Source organism: Salvelinus fontinalis, chromosome 21, assembly GCF_029448725.1.
Source record: "Salvelinus fontinalis isolate EN_2023a chromosome 21, ASM2944872v1, whole genome shotgun sequence".
Taxonomy (NCBI): domain Eukaryota; kingdom Metazoa; phylum Chordata; class Actinopteri; order Salmoniformes; family Salmonidae; genus Salvelinus; species Salvelinus fontinalis.
In genome coordinates this window covers 7579795-7599898 of record NC_074685.1, presented here as the reverse complement: position 1 = coordinate 7599898, position 20104 = coordinate 7579795, and the positions used below count along the sequence as shown (strand labels likewise).

Below are 20104 nucleotides of genomic sequence, written 5' to 3'. Positions count from 1 at the left end.
CATATCAGAAGCCCCCAGAGTACAGTAGCTTGACCCATGATTCAAACCCGCTACCCAGACCAAACAATTCCATGGTCTTAAACAGATAGACATGAGTCACATGACACACTCTATCAAAAGCTTTTTCTTGATCGATCGAAAAGAGTCCCAGATCCTGATCATGCATTATATTGATGTCTACCACATCTCTCAAAATAAACAAGTTCTCCATTATTGTCTGCCCAGGGACATAGTATGCCTGGTCCCTGTGAACTCTGTTGTCCAAACAACCTTTCAGACCATTTGCTTGAACAGTATTTTGTAATCCAAGAAGAGCAACGACATCCGCCTGCAGTTCTTTAATAGAGTTAAGTCCCCCTTTCTCAGCAGTAGAGACAGTACTTCCCGCTAGCAGCTGACTGGTAGTACAGAGCTCTCAAAAGACTCCCGAAAGAGGTCCCTCCCAGTACACCACAGGAACGTTTATAAAACTCAGCTGTTAGTCCATCGACCCCCAGCGCACGGCCTGCTGCTGTTAGTTCCTGAAATGAAAGATCACTATCCAGCCCAGCACTCTGGCTCAAGCAAAGGCAACGTCTGCAGAGTCTCCTGAGCACACTGAGGATGATTGTTGCAGCCTCTGTAGACGTCTAACTTCTAGTCAATAGTCATCCTCGTCATCTCTGCTGGATCCGAGATCAGACTACTTGAGTGACGCCGTAGATGGAACATCTGCTTCTGCTGCGCCGACTTCCTCTCCAGGTTGAAGAAAAACGCACTCGAAGCATCCATGTCCGTCAGGGTGGCAATCCGTGCTCTGATAAGTGCACCCTTCACCTGATCCTGTAAAAAAGAACCTGCTGGCTAAACACCCTTATTTGTGTTTTCACCACCTTCCACCATTGTCTCAAACTCAGCTTTCCTCCCTTTCCAAATCTCAACCAATAATCTCAACCTCTGTGTTGTTGTATGTGTCAAACTGCTTTGCTTTATCTTGGCCAGGTCGCAGTTGTAAATGAGAACGTGTTCTCAACTAGCCTACCTGGTTAAATTAAATAAAGGTGAAATAAAAAAATAATAAAAATAAATGGGTGGTGGAAGGGGATAGAAGAACAGGCTCATTGTAATGGCTGGAATGGAATCAATGGAATCAAATCAAATGTATTTATAAAGCCTTTTTTACAAATGTCACAAAGTGCTTATACAGAAACACAGCATAAAACCGCAAACAGCAAGCAATGCAGATGTAGAAGCATGTGTTTAATGTTTGATGTGTTTGGTACCATTTCATTGATTCCATTCCAGCCATTACAATGAGCATGTCCTCCTATAGCTCCTCCCACCAGCCTGCTCTGTAATCAACTGTTACGATGTGATGGTCTGAGATGCCACTAGGGCAGATCTGGGAGTCCATAACCCTGTTACAGCTTCCCTTACTGACATAGATCCTATCCAGCCTTGCTGCACTAATCCTCCCTTCCACTGCTTTCACTCTTGTATAGATCCTGCCTCCCTGATTTCTGTCCCTCTACACATCTCTTAGTCCATGCTATTCAACGTATCGTTTAAGACCACCCCCGACTGTAGATGAGCTTCTGCCCAATTCCTATCTAGTGTGTATTATGTTGTACAGTTCCAGTCGTTCGTCCTCCCCCAGTAGGTCCTGTCTAAGCTTCTTAAATAGCTACACCCGGTCAGCTCCCCTGTTAGGAGCATAGGAATTTAAAAACAGAAAAGTAATCCCCCTATGACCAACAACCGCCCCTTATCCACCTCTGAGGTAGATATTACTTTAAGGTCTAGGTCCAATGAGAACAGAACTTCTAATCCTGCACTTACATTTGATCCATTAATAATTAAACACTGCCCCTCCCTCTCCATGCCCCACACTGCCTTATTACCACTATCACTGTGGGTTCCCTGTAAGAACACCACAATTAAAAGTTTATGCTTACTAAACTCATCCACTACAGACCCTCCTATTCCTGTCTCTTCCCCAGAGAGAAAGAGAGAGCGAGAGATGATTTTAAACTCTTTAACATTTTTCTCAGCTATGGCATCTTCCCCAATATTTGAAACCAAGGACTGATCACCCCGATCCACAAAAGTGGAGACAAATTTGACCCCAATAACTACCCTGGGATATGCGTCAACTGCAACCTTGGGAAAATCCTCTGCATTATCATTAACAGCAGAATTGTACATTTCCTCAGTGAAAACAATGTACTGCGCAAATGTCAAAGTTGCTTTTTACCAAATTACTGTACAACGGACCACGTATTCACCCTGCACACCCTAATTGACAAACAAATAAACCAAAACAAAGGCAAAGTCTTCTCATGCTTTGTTGATTTCAAAAAAACTTTTGACTCGATTTGGCATGAGGGTCTTCTATACAAATTGATGGAAAGTGGTGTTGGGAGAAAAACATACAACGTTATAAAATCCATGTACAAAAACAACAAGTGTGCGGTTAAAATTGGCAAAAAATACAAACATTTCTTTCCACAGGACTGTGTGGTGAGACAGGGATGCAGCTTGAACTTCACCCTTTTCAATATATATATCAATAATTTGGCGAGGACACTGGAACAGTCTGCAGCACCCGGCCTCACTCTACGAGTATTTGAAGTTAAAATGCCTACTGTTTGCTGATGATCTGACACTTCTGTCCCCAACCAAGGAGGGCCTACAGCAGCACCTAGATCTTCTGCACTGATTCTGTCAGACCTGGGCCCAGACAATAAATCTCAGTAAGACAAACATACACCATAATTTTTGTCTTACTGAGATTTACTGTCAGGGCCCAGGTCTGACAGAATCTGTGCAGAAGATCTAGGTGCTGCTGTAGGCCCAAAAAAGGTCCAGTTGCCAGGACTACAAATACAAATTCCATCTAGACACCGTTGACCTAGAGCACACAAAAAACGATACCTACTTTGGCCTAAACATCAGCGCCACAGGTGACTTCCACAAAGCTGTGAACGATCTGAGAAAGAAGGCAAGAAGGGCCATCTACGCCATCAAAAATAACATAAAATTTGACATCCCAATTAGGATCTGGTTAAAAATACTTGAATTGGCCTTTATGGTTGTGAGGTCTGGGGTCCACTCACCAACCAAGAAATCACAAAATGGGAAAAACACCAAATTGAGACGATGCACGCAGAGTCCTGCAAAAATATCCTCTGTTTACAACGTAAAACACCAAATAATGCATGCAGAGCAGAATTAGGTCGATAACTAGTAATTATCAAAATCCAGAAAAGACATTAAATTCTACAAAAACCTAAAAGGAAGCGATTCCCAAATATTCCATAACAAAGCCATCACCTACAGAGAGATTAACCTTGAGAAGAGTCCCCTAAGGAAGCTGGCACTGGACAGCACCACAATTAGACCCAACCAAATCATGAGAAAACAAAAAGATAATTACTTGACACATTGGAAAGAATGAACAAAAAAACAGAGCAAACTAGAATGCTATTTGGCCCTAAACAGAGAGTACACAGTGGCAGAATACCTGACCACTGTGACTGACCCAAACTTAAGGAAAGCTTTGACTACGTACAGACTCAGTGAGCATAACCTTGCTATTGAGAAAGGCAGCCGTAGGCAGACCTGACTCTCAAGAGAAGACAGGCTATGTGCACACTGCCCACACAATGAGGTGGAAACTGAGCTGCACTTCCTAACCTCCTGCCCAATGTATGACCATATTAGAGAGACATATTTCCCTCAGATTACACAGATCCACAAAGAATTTGGAAACAAATCCAATCACAGCAGGGAGCTTTGAGATTCTGTTGCCACAAGAAAAGGGCAACCAGTGAAGAACAAACACCCAGTGTAAATACAACCCATATTTAAGTTGATTTATTTCCCCTTTTGTACTTTAACTATTTGCACATCGTTACAACACTGTAAATCGACATAATATGACATTTGAAATGTCTTTATTCTTTTGGAACTTATGTGAGTGTAATGTTTACTTTAAATTTGTATTGTTTATTTCACTTTTGTTCGTTATTTACTTCACTTGCTTTGGCAATTTTAACATCTTTGAATTGAAATTGAATTGAGAGAGGTTGAAAGGAAAGGGGAGAGTGAAAAAAGACAATCCGTTTTTTTCCTTCATTGACATGTAAATAGGTCTCAGTGTTTTGGTCCTAGTTGAGGAGAGCTGAATTCCTCCACTGGAGGAGGGGGCACAAGGAGGGGTGTAGAGCGAGGGCCAGGGGAACAGTCACACCCCTGAGGGGGGCAAACTTTGGTAGAAAGAAGGACTGCACCATATTGTCACTACTTCTCACTTTTTAGTAAGAGAAATACTGGGAAAAACAATCTCCATATATCTCTCCCTCCATATTGTCCTTACTTTTAATAGTTTTTCTCCCTTTTAACTTCCTCTTTCTCAATATGTCTCTCTCGCTCGCTCTCCCTCACTCTCTCCCTCCATCTTCCCATCTTTCTTTTAACTTAACTGAATTACTGGATGTTGTCCAGCTACAAGCCAGTTTTTACTCCAGTTTGAAATTGTCAAAGCAGCCATTTGCAAGTGGGACACACTACAGTCTTGAGGGTTGACTAGATGGAGGGAGGTCACTGAGTTGTCTCGGCTGTTTCTCTCTCTTTAAAGAGATGTTTATATTTCTGGCTTTTATTTCATCTTGTTTGCTGCAGTGTGCTAGTTGTATTCCGATTTTGTGTATCTGGTCTAAGACACACAAACACACACACAATGCTTTGCCGCAGTGAAGGCTTATATAAAGTGGCCGTGTGGTTGTTGGTCATGTGCTATAAGGGGTTTTATGATATGGAACTGGGTCCAGAGGGGGATGCTCTCACTTAGACCCTGTCTGCTCTTATATATGGACAGTACTCTTCTCTCTGGTCAGTCCTGTCCATCTTACAGGCTCTCAGTCTGTTCACTGAGGTCATACATTGACATCCAGTGGCATCCAGACACTATGTAAACAGATGGTTTTCTGGTCTGTCCTCTATCCTGTCTCATGACTGTGCGTGTAATATTGTGTGTGTGTGTGTGTGTGTGTGTCCATTTATGCATGCTGTCGTGTTTGTGTGTGTTTGTGCGTGTGTACAACACATACATGTCTGTGTGTTTATGCAGCAGCTAATCAGCACTGACGCTAACGACTAATTAGCATCCGCCAGTGGGCATCCATCCAACATCCACACCAGAAGCATCCTCTCCTTTTGTCTATCTGTGTGTGCTGTGAGGACGAAGAGGAAGCAGCCTGCTGTCTTTGTCTCAGTCAGTCCTATAGATATCACACCCGCCAAAAATACACATGCATTTTTCTGCGTCCCAAATGGCACTCTATTCCCTATATAGCACACTACTTTTACCTGTAGTCATGGTCAAAAGTAGTGCACTATATACGGAATAGGGTGCCATTTGCGATGCATAACATCTCACTATTGTAATCTCTATCTGGGCACAACTCCATTTATGCAGATCTGATGGTGGCCCAGGGGAGTGATATGGGAATGTAAGGATATTAGTTCCACACAGCAACACAGCACAGCTAGATCTTATTTCTGGAAGTATAGAAGTACTATGAGGTAAACAGCCAACAGTCTGAAGTCAGTTTAGCCAATGAGATCTCAGTACTCACAGTAGTGCTGGGTTTGCGTTTAGATACTGAGAATGGGATTTCACTTTTGATTGGTGAGTGGATATTGAGGTTATTGGAGAGACTGCAGAGGGAGAAGGACTGGAAGAGAGAGAGGCGGGGCAGTTAGAGGGAGAGGGAGAAGAGATAAATGAGAAAGTCTCTCTTTCTCCTACTCTCGTTTTCATCCATGGCCATCAGAATCTACTACATTATGGAAACAGCCTGGTCTGTTGAAAGGAGGAAATTGAGCAAATCAGTGGTTATGTAGCCAACCAGCAGTTGAAAAAATAACAAACTGTTCCTTCCGACACTGTTTCAGTAAAAAGCTGACGGATGGGGCTGGAAAAATGGAATCACGCTCAAATTCATAGACATAACTGTGGATGCCTGACCATCCATGATATAGTTTTAACAAGGTTCTGAGGCTATACATTTTTTTGAGGCTATACATTTTTTTGAGGCTATACATTTTTTGAGCCTATACATTTTTGAGCCTATACATTTTTGAGGCTATACATTGGCGTAAATCAAGCTCATATGCTGGGTTCTGATGGGGTACTACATTGATTCTTGAAAAGTAAGCTCATGAGGCTTTTCTAAGTGATATTCTTCAAGAATTTTTATTTTATTTTTTTATTTAACCTTTATTTAACCAGGTAGGCAAATTGAGAACACGTTCTCATTTACAATTGCGACCTGGCCAAGATAAAGCAAAGCAGTTCGACACATACAACAACACATAGTTACACATGGAGTAAAAACAAACATATAGTCAATAATACAGTGAAAAAAAATAAGTCTATATACAATGTGAGCAAGTGAGGTGAGATAAGGGAGGTGAAGGCAAACAGATATATGTATAAATAAATAAAATATAAAAAGGCCATGGAGGCGAAGTGAGTACAACACAGCAAGTAAAATAAAAACTAAAAAACACTGGAATGGTTGGTTTGCATTGGAAGAAAGTGCAAAGTAGAGACAGAAATAATGGGGTGCAAAGGAGCAAAATAAATTAATAAATAAATACAGTAGGTAAAGAGGTAGTTGTTTGGGCTAAATTGTAGATGGGTTATGTACAGGTGCAGTAATCTATGAGCTGCTCTGACAGCTGGTGCTTAAAGCTAGTGAGGGAGATAGGTGTTTCCAGTTTCAGAGATTTTTGTAGTTCGTTCCAGTCATTGGCAGCAGAGAACTGGAAGGAGAGGCGTCCAAAGGAAGAATTGGTTTTGGGGGTGACTAGAGAGATATACCTGCTGGAGCGCGTGCTACAGGTAGGTGCTGCTATGGTGACCAGCGAGCTGAGATAAGGGGGGACTTTACCTAGCAGGGTCTTGTAGATGACCTGGAACCAGTGGGTTTGGCGACGAGTATGAAGCGAGGGCCAGCCAACGAGAGTGTACAGGTCGCAGTGGTGGGTAGTATATGGGGCTTTGGTGACAAAACGGATGGCACTGTGATAGACTGCATCCAATTTATTGAGTAGGGTTTTGGAGGCTATTTTGTAAATGACATCACCGAAGTCGAGGATTGGTAGGATGGTCAGTTTTACAAGGGTATGTTTGGCAGCATGAGTAAAGGATGCTTTGTTGCGGAATAGGAAGCCAATTCTAGATTTGACTTTGGATTGGAGATGTTTGATGTGGGTCTGGAAGGAGAGTTTACAGTCTAACCAGACACCTAGGTATTTGTAGTTGTCCACATATTCTAAGTCAGAGCCGTCCAAAGTAGTGATGTTGGACAGGCGGGCAGGAGCAGGCAGCGATCGGTTGAAGAGCATGCATTTGGTTTTACTTGTATTTAAGAGCAGTTGGAGGCCACGGAAGGAGAGTTGTATGGCATTGAAGCTCGCCTGGAGGGTTGTTAACACAGTGTCAAAAGAAGGGCCAGAAGTATACAGAATAGTGTCGTCTGCGTAGAGGTGGATCAGAGAATCACCAGCAGCAAGAGCGACATCATTGATGTAAACAGAGAAGAGGGTCGGTCCAAGAATTGAACCCTGTGGCACCCCCATAGAGACTGCCAGAGGCCCGGACAACAGACCCTCCGATTTTACACACTGAACTCTATCAGAGAAGTAGTTGGTGAACCAGGCGAGGCAATCATTAGAGAAACCAAGGCTGTCGAGTATGCCAATGAGGATGTGGTGATTGACAGAGTCAAAAGCCTTGGCCAGGTCAATGAATACGGCTGCACAGTATTGTTTCCTATCGATGGCGGTTACGATATCGTTTATGACCTTGAGCGTGGCTGAGGTGCACCCATGACCAGCTCTGAAACCAGATTGCATAGCGGAGAAGGTGTGGTGTGATTCGAAATGGTCGGTAATCTGTTTGTTGACTTGGCTAATCAATGGGTACATATAATTAATTTATACATAAAAAAATGTATGCAGCAACTGCTGATTTCCACTTTAAGTAGCGTTACTTCCACTGAAGGTGCCCGTATACTAGACTCAGTTGGCTCCTAGCAGAACTCGGCTAGGCGAAGTGATCGTCTGTGCCTTGCATACACCTTAAAATACCTTCGCTTAAAAAAATATTTTAAAAGCATTAGTATTACTGTTTGAGATGCCTTAGCAACAACATAGCAAGTATACACCTCCTCAAAATAGTCAGAATTAATCTAAAATAAATCAAGAAATCTGAAATGAATTCTGACATTTTTGGCAAGTTGTGCAATTTTACATCTAGCTAAGATGTTTGGTGCTGTATTTCTCAAGTGAAAAAATGTGCATGAAAACTAGTCGTCTCTCATTGAATGACAACAAACACTTCATTGAAGAATCCTGTCCATAGTTTCCACTCCAACTAGGAGTGGTACTGTTGACCAATCACTGACGAAGGATGTAGACTTTGGCTACCGAACTTCGACTTGCCTCGTGAAACATTTTTGTGTGCACGAACAGACAACAAAAAACCTGCCTTAACGAACAAAAACGTCACGACATGCTTAAAGATCATTTATGCTTGCTCTGGAAATGCGACCCGGATCTCTGTACAGAGGGGGTGGCGCGATTGCGCTCCAGAGGCCAATTCGAGCTCTGTACCGCATCGGCGTGCACCTCCCACATGTTGGTACAATGTGGAGGGCTCTAAATAGCTTCGCATTGACATGATTGGTTGACGGTAGGTGGGGGCGTGAGGTCCTGTATAAACAAAAACTCATTTCCTTGACAACTTCCTTCACAACAGCTCTGCTCTGCAAAGTGCTAGAAGTATGAATGCCCTGACTTATGCAGAGGTCGTATCACAGTAATTGCTGTATGGCCACTGCAGAAATTGGATTGACCATGCAGAGCCTTTTAAAAGAGAGAGTTAACTGCTTCAGAGTGATAGTTGATAGAGAGGTTATCATGACATATACACCTTTCAAACCAAAACATTTTTATGCCAACTTTAGCATCCCGCCAACGTTTTGCCAACTTTTCTTTATATACAGTATGAAATCTATTTTATTTCTGTAGTGACGCCACTGAGATGCAGTGCCTTAGACCGCTGCGCCAGTCAGGAGCCCACAGCTGTACAGATGTAGGATCTTAATTTGAGCCAGTTTCCTACAGCAGGAAAACAATCTCGCAGCAACAGGAAATGTGAAATGTTATGTGGATTATAATTATTGGACATTTCTGTAGAGGTTGATACATTTTTTGTAAGGGAAAATCAAGTCTGATATTTCAAAGTGAGAATTACAAACTTCAGAAGCATTTATAAACCTCAAATACTCCACAAGTTTTAAATGTCCTGCATTGCAGGAAAGTTCTCCTGCAACAGGGTGATCAAATTAAGACCCTGCATTTGTATGACTACTAATGATAGGGAGTATGCCATATTCTGTCAGTAGTGCTAGATTAGGATTCCAGTGTATTGGAGCTTTAAGGCTGATCCTGGTTCAGTTCTGCAATGAAGGTCTCAGCCTGCTTCTGATGTATTGTCACATTAAGGCTGAACTAGGATCAGTTATTGACGCTGTAATTAAGCCTAGCTGTTGGTGTGTATTGGTGCTTTGATGCTGATCTAGGATCAGTTAATTAGTTAGTGTAATTAAGCCTGGCTGCTGGTGTGTACTGGTGCTGTGAGTATAGTTAGCACCTGAGTCTGATCTGTGTTAGTACGCAGCACAACTCCATTTGGCCCCATTTGTCAGTCAGGATCCCTGCTGAGAGAGACACGTCCTTATCCTACCAGGGAGGGATGGAAGAGGAGGGAGGGAGGGAAGGAACAGATAAAACAACAGATAAATAGCCCTTCTTACATCAGCTGATATCTCAAAGTGATGGACAGAAACCCAGCCTAAAACCCCAAACAGCAAGCAATGCAGGGGTAGAAGCACGGTGGCCAGGAAAAACACCCTAGAAAGGCCAAAATCTAGGAAGAAACCTAGAGAGGAACCAGGCTATGAGGGGTGGCCAGTTCTCTTCTGGCTGTGCCGGGTGGAGATTATGACAGAACATGGCCAAGATGTTCAAATGTTCATAAATGACCAGCATGGCCAAATAATAATAATCACAGTAGCAGGTGAGGGGGAAACAGGTCAGCACCTCAGGAGTAAATGTGAGTTAGCTTTTCATAGCCGATCACTGAGAGTATCTCTACTGCTCCTGCTGTCTCTAGAGAGTTGAAAACAGCAGGTCTGGGACAGGTAGCACGTCCGGTGAACAGGTCAGGGTTCCATATCCGCAGGCAAAACAGTTGAAAGCAGCAGCACGGCCAGGTGGACTGGGGACAGCAAGGAGTCATCATGCCAGGTAGTCCTGAGGCATGGTCCTAGGTCTCAGCTCAGCTCAGCTCAGCTCAGCGAGAGAGAGAGAGAGAGAGAGAGAGAGAGAGAGAGAGAGAGAGAGAGAGAGAGAGAGAGAGAGAGAGAGGAGAGAGAGAGAGAGAGAGAGAGAGAGAGAGAGAGAGAGAGAGAGAGAGAGAGAGAGAGAGAGAGAGAGAGAGAGAGAGAGAGAGAGAGAGAGAGAGAGAGAGAGAGAGAGAGAGAGAGAGAGAGAGAGAGAGAGAGAGAGAGAGAGAGAGAGAGAGAGAGAGAGAGAGAGAGAGAGAGAGAATACTGTTTCCAACAACACTTTTGTGTATTGCTGCCTCACTTGCTTTGGCAATGTTAACACATGTTTCCCATGCCAATAAATCCCATTGAATTGAGAGAGAGGGAGAGAGAGAGAGAGAGAATACTGTTTCCAACAAGAAACACGGTATAGAGGAAACAGACCCACTGGTTACCCTCTAGATTACAGAGAGCTGGTAGTCCCATCCACCAAACTACCAGGTGTGAAACAGGGAAGAGACTCAGGGGGTGTGCTAATTTGGTATAGAGCAGACCTAACCCACTCTATTACAATTGTTAAAACAGGAACATTTTACATCTGGCAAAAAATTAATAAGGAAATTATCTCAACAGAGAAGAATGTCCTCTTGTGTGCTACCTATATTCTATTTATTTAACTGGGCAAGACAGTTAAGATCAAATCAAATCAAGTTTATTTTATATAGCCCTTCGTACATCAGCTAATATCTCGAAGTGCTGTACAGAAACCCAGCCTAAAACCCCAAACAGCAAGCAATGCAGGTGTAGAAGCACGAGAGAACAAATTCTTATTTACAATGACTGCCTACGCCAGCCAAACCCGGACAACGCTGGGCCAATTGTGGCAGCCGGGTGTAATACAGCTTGGAATCGAACCAGAGTCTGTAGTGAATCTTCAGACCACTGTGCTTTAGACCACTGCACCACTCGGGAGCCCTATAGAACTCCCAATAGAATCCCCATACTTTAACGATGACAGTTTCTCCATCCTAGAGGGGAACCTGACTTTCTCAGCACACATGGGGACAAACACCTACCTGGAGGTGACAGTATTTCCTCCCAAATATGCCCCCCTAGACACAACTATGACAAAACAACCAACAAAAATGAGTCACAACTCCTGCAGCTCTGTCGCACACTGGGTCTGAAGTCTGTACATAGTCAATATTATGCTTCGAGGAGACTCCTATGGTAGTTACACCTACAGCACATCCCTTGGCAGTAGAACTGTTGATTGCTTTAGTCAGTCTTCAACCCAGAGTCTCTCAGAGAGTTCACAGTCAAATCAAATCAAATTATTGGTCACATACATGTGATTATCTGATGTCATTGTGGGTGTAGCGAAAGGCTTGTGCTTCAAGTTCCAACAGTGCAGTAATATCTAACAAGTAATATCTAACAAATTACAAAACATACAGTTGAAGTCGGAGGTTGAAGTACACTTAAAACTCATTTTTCAACCACTCCACAAATTTCTTGTTAACAAACTATAGTTTTGGCAAGTCGGTTAGGACATCTACTTTGTGCATGACACAAGTAATTTTTCCAACAATTGTTTACAAACAGATTATTTCACTTATAATTCACTGTATGACAATTCCAGTGGGTCAGAGGTTTACAAACACTAAGTTGACTGTGCCTTTAAACAGCTTGGAAAATGCCTGAAAATTATGTCATGCTTTAGAAGCTTCTGATAGGCTAATTGACATAATTTTAGTCAATTGGAGGTGTACCTGTGGATATATTTCAAGGCCTACCTTCAAACTCAGTGCCTCTATGCTTGACATCATGGGAAAATCAAAAGAAATCAGCCAAGACCTAAGAAAAGAATTGTAGATCTCCACAAGTCTGGTTCGTCCTTGGGAGCAATTTCCAAACGCCTGATGGTACCACGTTCATCTGTACAAACAATAGTATGCAAGGATAAACACCATGGGACCACGCAGCCGTCATACGGCTCAGGAAGGAGACGCATTCTGTCTCGTAGAGATTAATGTACTTTGGCACGAAAAGTCCTAAACAATCCCAGAACAACAGCAAATGACCTTGTGAAGATGCTGGAGGACACAGGTACAAAAGTATCTATATCTACAGTAAAACAAGTCCTGTGTCGACATAACCTGAAAGGCTGCTCATCAAGGAAGAAGCCACTGGTCCAAAACCGCCATAAAAAAGCCAGACTACGGTTTGCAACTGCACATGGGGACAAAGATCATACTTTTTGTCCTCTGATTTAACAAAAATAGAACTGTTTGGCCATATTGACAATTGTTATGTTTGGAGGGAAAAGGGGGAGGCTTGCAAGCTAAAGAACATCATCCCAGTGAAGCACAGGGGGTGGCAGCGTCATGTTGTGGGGGTGCTTTGCTGCAGTAGGAACTGGTGTACTTCACAAAATAGATGGCATCATGAGGTAGGGAAAATTATGTGTATATATTGAAGCAACATCTTCAGACATCAGTCAGGAAGTTAAAGTTTGGTCGCAAATGGGTCTTCAAAATTGACAATGGCCCAAAGTATCCTTGCAAGCAAAGTTGTGGCAAAAATAAAAGCTGAAATAAATCGTTCTCTCTAATATTATTCTGACTTTTCACATTCTTAAAATAAAGTGGTGATCCTAACTGACCTAAGACAGGGAATTTTTACTAGGATTAAATGTCAGGAATTGTGAAAAACAGAGTTTAAATATATTTGGCCAAATACATTTTAACTTACTTTAAGGCCTTGCGATAGAATCTGTTTTTCAGTCTCTCGGTCCCTGCTTTGATGCACCTGTACTGACCTCACCTTTTGGATGATAGCAGGGTGAACAGTCAGTGATTCAGGTGGTTGATGTCCTTGATGATCTTTTTGACCTTCTTGTGACATCGGGTGCTGTAGGTGTCCTGGAGGGCGGGTAGTTTGCCCCCGTTAATGTTGTTGGACAGACCGCTCCACCCTCTGGAGAGTGCAGTTGCCGTACCAGGCTGTGATACATCCCAACATGATGCTTTCAATTGTGTATCTGTAAAAATCTGTGAGGGTTTTAGGTGACAAGCCAAATTTCTTTAGCCTCCTGAGGTTGAAGAGGCTCTGTTGCGCCTTCATCAAACTGTCTGTGTGGGTGGTCCATTCCATTTCAGTTTGTCAGTGATGTGTACGCCAAGGAACTTGAAACTTTCCACCTTCTGCATTGCGGCCAGGTCGATGTAGATAGGGGGGTGCACCCTCTGCTGTTTCCTGAAGTCCACAAACATCTCCTTTGTTTTGTTGACGTTGAGTGAGAGGTTGTTTTCCAGGCACCACCCTCCCTGAGCCCTCGCCTTCTCCCTGTAGGCTGTCTCGTCATCGTTTGAAATCAAGCCTACGACTGTTGTGTCGTCTGAAAACTTGACAATTGAGTTGGAGGCGTGCTTGGCCACGCCAAGTCATGGGTGAACAGTCATGGGTGAACAGGGAGTACAGGTGGTGGCTGAGCAGGCACCCTTGTGGGGCCCCAGTGTTGAGGATCAGCGGAGTGGAGGTGATGTTTCCTACCTTCACCACCTGGGGGCGGCCAGCCAGTAAGTCCAGGACCCAGTTGCACAGGGCGGGGTTCAGACGCAGGGCCTCGAGCCTAATGATGAGCTTGTAGGGTACTACGGTGTTGAATGCTGAGCTATAGTCAATAAACAGCATTCTTACATAAGAATTCCTCTGTCCAGATGGGCCCACTAACACCCCATCAGATCACAGCAAAATCACAGTATACCTGAACATACCAATACATAATCATGAGGCATCAAAACCAAAGGAACTGCACAATAATAAGAAATGCTATAGATGGAAGGAAAATAGTTAGAAACCTACCAAAAAACAATTAGGCATCAACAAATTCAATCCCTTTCAGACAACTTCCTGGACAAAATATTTCACTGTAATTGTTTATGTGTAAACTTGGCAGTAGAAAGCCTAAACAGTATATTTGACCCTTTGGCTCCCCTATCAAATCTACAAATTTCAAGCAGACAACCTAACAAAATGAAAAACAATGACAAATGGTTGGATGAAGAATGGAAAAAACCTAAGAAAGAAATTTAGAAACCTATCCAACCAAAAACATAGATGCAGAAAACCAGAGTCTACCTCTTCACTATGGTGACTCACATAAATACACTACAGAAAAAGAAGGAACATCATGTCAAAATTCAGCTCAATGTCACTGAAGAATCCATAGAATCTAACCACTTCTGGGAAAATTGGAACACGCTGAACAAACAACACGAATAGTTATCTATCCAAAATGGAGATGTGTGGATAAACCACTTCTCCAATCGTTTTTGCTCTGTATCAAAGAACAAAGAACAAAAACATATACATGATCAATTACAAATCTTATAATCAAATATTAAAGACTACCAGAACTACAGGACAGGACAAAATACAAACCCTCCAACCCTAAATGAAATGATCAAATATACAGACCACAAATTCCAATTGGCTATACTTAAACTCTTTAACATCATCCTCAGCTCTGGTATCTTCCCCAATATTTGGAACTAAGGACTTATAACCCCAATCCACAGGGCTGTGGGGTGCGACAGGGATACAGCTTAAGCCCCACCCTCTTCAACATATATATATATCAATGAATTAGCGAGGGCACTAGAACAGTCTGCAGCACCCGGCCTCACCCTACTAGAATCTGAAGTTAAATGTCTACTGTTTGCTGATGATCTAGTGCTTCTGTCCCCAACCAAGGAAGGCCAACAGCAGCACCTATATCTTCTGCACAGATTCTGTCAGACCTGGGCCCTGACAGTAAATCTCAGTAAGACCAAAATAATGGTGTTCCAAGGTCCAGTTTCCAGGACCACAAATACAAATTCCATCTAGACACCATTGCCCTAGAGCACACAAAAAATGATATATACCTCTGTCTAAACATCAGCGTCACAGGTAACTTCCACAAAGCTGTGAACAATCTGAGAGACAAGGCAAGAAGGGCCTTCTACGCAATCAAAAGGAGCATACAATTCTACATATTAATGAGGATCGGACAAAAAATTCTTGAATCATTTATAGAACCAATTACCCTTTATGGTTGTGAGGTCTGGGGTCCACTCACCAACCAAGAATTCACAAAATGGGAAAAACAACAAATTGAGACTCTAGATGCAGAAGTCTGCAAAAATATCCTCAGTGTACAACGTAAAACACCAACTAATGCACGCAGAGCAAAATTAGGCCGATACCCGGCAATTATCAAAATGCAGAAAAGAGATGTTAAAGTCTACAACCCTCTAAAAGGAAGCGATTTCCAAACCTTCCATAACAGCCATCACCTACAGAGAGATGAACCTGGAAAAGAGTCACCTAAGCAAGCTGGTCCTGGGGCTCTGTTCACAAACACAAACAGACCCCACAGAGCCCCAGGACAGCCACACAATTAGACCCAACCAAATGATGAGAAAACAAAAAGATAATTACTTGACACATTGGAAAGAATTCACACAAAAAACGGAGCAAACTATACTGCTATTTGGCTCTAAACAGAGAGTACACAGTGGCAGAATATCTGATGCAGACACAGGAGGCAGATGGTTGGAGTCTTACAATGTTTATTAGGCAAGAGAATGGTACCTCCAGGAGGTACAGAGTGGCAGACAGGCTCGTGGTAAAGGCAGAATGGTCAGGCAGGCGGGTACAAAGTCCAGAAACAGGCAAGGGTCAAAACCTGGAGGACTAGAAAAAGGAGAATGCAAAAAGCAGGAGAACGGGAAAACCACTGATTGACTTGGAAACATACAAGAGAGACAGGAAACACAGGGATAAATACATAGGGGAAAATCTGCGACACCTGGAGGTGGTGGAGACAATCACAAGGACAGATGCAACAGATCAGGGCGTGATACATAGATTTGAATCTCTGTTTTGTGTATCCTGCTTTTATTGTTTCTGGGATTTCGCCATGGGGCTAAACTAACTACACTGTGATTTAGGTGTGTCATCATCGCTACCAACAATGATATCAGCTGGACCCAAATATAGACACTTCTGAGAGAAAATTGTCATATTTGTTTATCATATTTTAAACTTAATTTCTATGTAGTATTTGTCTTCAAAAATGAACAGTATAAATATTCTCTTATTTTTATAAGTATGGGTAGCTTATAATCACTCTATATCCTGTACTGTACCTCCCTGTTACCAAATTTGATTGACAAGGATCTTATTTGGAATGATTCATCTAAAAATATATATCCCATCGTAAGCACTCCGGAAACGTGCTGATTTACTGAGACCAACAGATCAACTTTTAGCCCAGGTCTTTAGACCATAGTAAATCATCTGTGACAATAAGCGGATGTGTGTGTATGTGTGTGGGCGGGCCTGTGTGTCTGCGTGTGTGTGTCTGTGCATACCTGCTTATTGTGTGTGTGTCAGGGATCAGGCTAACATTAGTGGAACAGACATGGGGTTCTGGAATGGCAGGTTGGTTCAGGGCCCTCTAAGTCGGAATGCTGTTGGAATTCTTCCAGAAAAAGCACTTGTCCTGGAGGGAGGGAGAGAGTGAGGGAGGGATAGAGGAAGGCAGGTCAGCTGACCCCACGTGCCTAACACAAGTGCTTTTGTTTCCAAGATGGCAGCTGTTCACAATCCCTCACTTCCCCAAGTTAGCTCCTGCTCTCCTAAACTGGGATTCCTGTTCTCTTGAGATACAATCGTTCACTTTCTGAGGCGAAAAGTTATCAATCTCTTTGTCTCTTAAACTTTAAGTTCAGTATGTGTGCTTGTTTGTTGATTGTATTTGTTATCACTGCCATACAGGGGTGTCATGCCTCTTGCCACAGTTTTGCTCACCTCAGCTTCCATCCATTCTCATTCTCATTCTAAAAGCCATAGCCATCATCTCTCGTCGACAAACGGAACACATTTGTTTACTGGATCTGCCATACAAATACAACTCAGCACGAAAATGGGTGAGGGAACAGAAAGGCAAAACAGATAGACACCAGATAGACACCAATGTGGCTAATTCATTCATTCACTTATTCAGTCATTCATTCATTTATCGTCATTCATTTATGTGAGAGTTGCTTAAAACGTGATGTGGTTGAACCTTGCATGTAGAGCTCCATCTGATCCACAGTTCCACACAAAGATTCTCTCTCTCACACACACAGTCAAATTTGAAGATGCTCTGCTATTCAGTTCTGTCCTGTTCCATGTGGAGTGGAGCTGTTCCAATGTTTTGCCTGTTGTTGCATTTTGGGTGGAAAGTTACCTGCCTCTTCTGTACTGTACATTTCCTATGGTCTGTGTGTGTGTGCATGTGTTTGTGTTGTTTGAGCTGCAGGGAAACGTTCTGGAACAGGGTGGGCGTCTACGCCTCCATACTGTCGCTCTTCATCTTTCCCTCTCTGGCTGCTGCACTCGTTTCAGTCCCTCTCTCTATCTAGCCCTCTTTTTCTCTCTCCGTTCCTCTCTCTGTTTCTCTCTCCTCATCTCTTTCTCTCTCCCATCCTATTTTCTCTCTTTCACTTCCTCCTTTCCTCTTGGGACTCTGTCCGGTCTCAATGGGGGGTGAGGACACATGTAGCACCCTCAAGGACTTACAGGATACTGTTCACCTTTCAGTCTGCTGACAGACATGTTTGGTCACACACACATGCTTAGTAACACATGTACACACACACACTAAGTTAGACAACTGCTTTGACACACACTTTGACATAAACACACACACACTGGCACAGAAAAACAAACAAAGTGATAGAGATGGTGGGAGGGAGAGAGGGGTTAGTGACAGAGGAGAAGGCTAAATAGAGGGAGAGATAAAGAGAAAGGTGTGTCAGAGAGTTACCTATATGAGGCGAGAATTCACGACCTCTCTCTCTTTGTGTCCTGTGTAACTCTATAGCCCACATACCAATGTCCTCTCCTCAGTCTCTTTCTCTGTCTTTCAGGTTCTCTCTCTCTCTTTCTCTCTGTCTGTTTGTCCAACCTCCCCCTCTCCTTCAGTAAATCACAGGGGAGTCAGAAGAGCTTAGGGGGAGAGGTTGTAGTCATGTTAGAAGGGTTATATTCCTGTTTGAAGGGTTTAGGGAAGCGGATTTACAGGTATGTCTGCTGAATGGGTAGGTCGTAGTCCTGCGGTTAAGTTATAGGGGGTAAGGGTGATGGGATGATCTGGTATAGGCTTTGTGGTGAGGTCAGAGTGAGGAGTTGTGAGGTGTTGAGAGAGGGATGAGGTGGTAGCCCTGTTGGTAGACCTTGGGAAGGGGTGGACGTGGATGAGGTGGGTGGAGGAGGCATTCTGTGGAGAAATACTTCAATTCCTCCTGGGCTAGAACAGGAGCAGAAACCTGAGAGGATTGATCAGGGAAGGAGGGAGGGATAGGAAGGAAGGGACATGGGGAGAGACAGCACTCTCACAGTTCTGGTGACAACCCCCTGCCTCCTAGTTTAAAGGCAAAGCTATGTATTTTTGTCACAGCTTCGGTAGATTTGTTCGTTTGTGTGCAGGAGCTTATTTTCGTGCATGCATGAGGTTGGATTTCAAAGTACCTTTCAACCTGATCTTGTGGTTGTTTTCATTTAGAGTAGTGAGAGAGGCTTCCAGTTATAGAGATTTAAGTTCTCATCATCTCCATGTATGGAACAGCCAACGCAATTACAGTGTTGGCTCTTTATAATAGACTTATATGGAATATTGTAGCATTGTGGCTTACAGTATTATCAGTGGAAAACCCAGTATATGTGAGACTGAAAGTAGCATAACTCTTGTAGCTGTAGTTTGGTGGAGAGAGAGTCCTGGCCTCAGCCCTGCAGTTCTGTTCTGGTCTACCACAACTCTTACTCTGATTGGAACATTCTCAGGAAGGAATTTTGCTCTCTGAGGTCCCGCCCCCTTTGAGCCCAGAGCGCTGGAGCACAACTTCATTCCCTCTATACACACTCACTATACACACTCACTATACACACTCACTATACACACTCACTATACACACTCACGCACGCAGGGAGAACGTGTGTGTCCCGGGAGAGGCTGACAGTGTGTGTGAGAAAGAAGGAGAGAAAAAGAGTGACAAAAGCAGTTAGTTCCATGGACTGAAAGTGGAAAATAAGCAAGAGGGAAGGAGGGAGGGAAAGAGAGATCTTCTCCCCTCTGTTCTGGTGGCTGTTTTCTTTGCTGTGAGCCTGAGAAGGGGGAGGACCTAAACTCAGCGCTCAGAGTCAATACTGGACCCCTACTGGACTCCAATGCCCTTACTGGAGTCCATCGCGCTACTCACAAACGCGCTCTCACACACACACATACACACATTCTCTCTCACACGGTGACACACACACACGCTCCCTCAGACCCCTGCAGCTACTGCAGCCTACTACTGCAGAACGGAGCAGAGGGAGAAACAGAGCAAGAGAGGGAGAAAGGAGGGGAAGTCGTTCGTTGTTACTACTTGTTGCTGTTTGCTTTCCGTGCGGAGCGTTGAGGATGATATTCCCTGTCTTTTCCTAGCTGGAGCTTGTCTGAGGTAAGAACCTCTGTGCTTGTCCCCTTTCTTTACTGCTTATGTTTCTCTGTGAGAGAGGGAAGGAGCGAGGGAGGAAAGGACAGTAAAACGGGGGTAGTTTTTCACTCCAGAGTTTGAGGGGGTTTCTGTGGGAATGCTGGCTTTGTTGAGTGGAGGTAGGAGGGAGGGAAGGAAAGAGAGAGG

At 43.4% G+C, this 20104-nt stretch overlaps 1 protein-coding gene across 4 annotated transcripts in view; it reads left to right on the top strand.

Moving 5' to 3' along the window:
• The window catches only part of LOC129818116 (disabled homolog 2-interacting protein-like), a 405090-nt gene that overhangs the window by 145947 nt on the left and 239039 nt on the right, over positions 1-20104 (top strand). Inside the window, exon 1 of one of the 4 annotated variants that reach the window (XM_055873704.1) lies at positions 19589-19921. The exons of the other annotated variants lie outside the window; for them this stretch is intronic. The gene's annotated coding sequence lies outside the window, so the exon portion shown is untranslated. Of the gene's footprint in view, positions 1-19588; positions 19922-20104 lie in introns of those variants that run through there. 4 annotated transcript variants of the gene reach the window in all.